We start from the raw sequence: 2,643 nt of genomic DNA on the forward strand, positions 1-2,643 counted from the left end.
GTCTAAACACCTAATTTTCCAAGACTTGTGACTAAATGTAAAAATAAGTTTTTCAAGTGTCTAAATATCAAACTATCCCAACAAAAGTGACACTTTGCCACTTGCACTAATAATGTTTTGATATTATGGGTGTGAATTAATATTTGACTATATCAGTGTATATATATATATGTAAATACATAGAGTTTCCGTCTAAGTTTGTGGGTGGCGTGCAATGAATAGATCCACCTCTGCCTTAAAGAGGCTCCTAGATGAGAACATACAAAATTCAAGTGACGAAAATGTTGGTGATTTTTATTAATAGATCACTTCGACATATGAAGTATCTGATAACCATTGGCATCAAGCCGCGCCGTGGTTTCTAGAAATGGATAGTCCGAATAGCCAACAACAGGATCAGACTTATAGAATGTATTCCTGTTATATTTGTTGAGAGGAGCATCTTGCTCAAATCGCTTTGGTAAATCTGGATTGGCTAAGAATAGACGCCCCTATGCGACAAGATCAGCTTGGTCTTCAACCACAGCTTTAATTTGTTTCCATCTCCTCTATCATTACCACCGGCTACCATAAAGGTGCCTTTAAAGGTCTTCCTCATTAGTACAAGGCTTTGAGGACATTCAACGTTTTTCCCGACTGTGTCCATCCTAGTCTCAACCATATGGCAATAAGCAATATAATGCCATACTTATTCAAGGATTCAGCCATGTGAAGGCCCAAAGCATTTGGGTTTGAGTCTCCTGATTCATGGTAAGTTACAAATGGGGAAAGCCTTATTCCAACTCTGTCAGCTCCTATCTCATTTACAACAGCTTCTAGTGCAAATCTACAACGGTTCTCTAAAGACCCTCCATATTTATCAGTTCGATTATTGACTTGGTCTTTCATAAACTGGTCGATTAGATAGCCGTGAGCTCCATGAATCTCAACCCCATCAAATCTAGCTTCAATGGCATTTCTAGCAGCAAGCCGGAAATCATTAACAATCTGAGGAATTTCATCCGTTGTCAGTGGCCGTGAACGTGTATATTGTGCAACATCTATGCCATTGGAATTTAATGGCTTGTCTGTGCTGGAGAAAAGATCCTGTCCATTGGGCTGAAAATCTGTGTTGGAAACTCTCCCTACATGCCAAATTTGTAAGAAGAAGATTCCTCTTTTGGCATGCACTGCATTTACAATTGGTTTCCAGGCCTCCACCTGCTCCTTTGTCCATATACCTGGTGTATCTTTATACCCTTGGGCAGTATCAGAAACTCCTGTAGCCTCCGCTATTAGAAGAGCCCCTTTTGTTGCTCTTTGAGAGTAATATAGGATAGCATGTGGATGAGGAACATTGCCATATGATCTTTGCCTTGTTAATGGCGCCAAGACAACTCTATGAGATAACTGAAAGTTTCCCATTTTATAAGGGGACAGTAGAGGGATTTGTTGTTCCCCTTCACCTGCTTTGCTATCCATGTTGGGTTTTTTATCTTGTAATTTTCACGATACAACCTTTCTTGTTACCAATAATGACAGGTGACAGCTATGGGTATTTACAACAAAGGAGAAAACTGAGATATGAAGGGTGGAGGTGGTGCATGGAGACAGAAATTTCGTGAAAATATTATTGCACATTATTTAGCGCGCAATCGCAGGATAGTCATTTAAATTGTCGGTGTATATAGGTTAAGCCCTTTTTATATTATATGTGGTCCGGTATTATGCCAAGTCTGTAACAGCAATTTAATAGTGGACAAATTTTGTAATATTTTCATTAGATTATTTGATAAACGTATATATTGTCGTTTGGTTGGAAATAAGTTATTTTGAGATTAACTATCCGTATTCCACCCTTAAGGTAGATTAAAATGACGCTACAACCTCTGGATAAGTAATCGTGGAATGAGTTATCTCATGCATTTTATCTCAATTAAATATGGGACAAATTGATCCTAAAATTAATCCCGACATTAGTTATTGCTTGTACCAAACGAGCTCATAGACTAATCATAGTGGTGACTGTACTCTACTGTACTCTCATTTTTACCAAAGATTCAAGCTATCATTCTCTGAATTTTGAGTAGCAATCTTTTTGGAAAGAAAAAAGGAGTTAAGGATATAACTTGCTAATACATAAAACAAATAAGGTGAAGAAGGTTTCAACCTAAGCTGTTCGGATTCTTTGACTTTTGGTGTCGCATTTGTGTTGATACAACGTGAACGTGGGTATGGGATCTGTATTGAATATGTCAATTAATTTTGGATACTTTGACTAAAATTGACAGAAAAATTCTGGACTAATACAATGATTTCGGTAATCAAAACAAAATCTACGATGAGTCGAAGAAAATGAAATGTATCTAGAAATTTCTATGTCGGTCTTTTTTCCTTATATCACCTTCAGGAATTTCTCCTTGATCGTCATTCTCTGTTCAAAATAGAATACCTTGTAAGTTTTTCATATAATATCACACAATTTTGATATATAACCTTTTTTTTAAGATATTTAAATTTTTTTAGTCGAATTTCCACATCATATCTAACCCTCCAAATCTTAAAATTTAAATCATGATCCGCCCCCAAACTACTTATAGCTACCATGTGCTGCGTACATTACGACTTTTACTGGTAGATGCTATATTGTATTATCTAAGTATC

General features: G+C 36.6%; 1 pseudogene; it reads right to left on the reverse strand.

Moving 5' to 3' along the window:
- Positions 1 to 132: 132 nt before the first annotated feature.
- On the reverse strand, positions 133 to 1,598 carry LOC124893648 (annotated as a pseudogene).
- Between the last annotated feature and the right edge of the window lie 1,045 nt (positions 1,599 to 2,643).

The sequence above is a fragment of the Capsicum annuum genome, unplaced genomic scaffold, assembly GCF_002878395.1.
Source record: "Capsicum annuum cultivar UCD-10X-F1 unplaced genomic scaffold, UCD10Xv1.1 ctg6276, whole genome shotgun sequence".
NCBI lineage: Eukaryota > Viridiplantae > Streptophyta > Magnoliopsida > Solanales > Solanaceae > Capsicum > Capsicum annuum.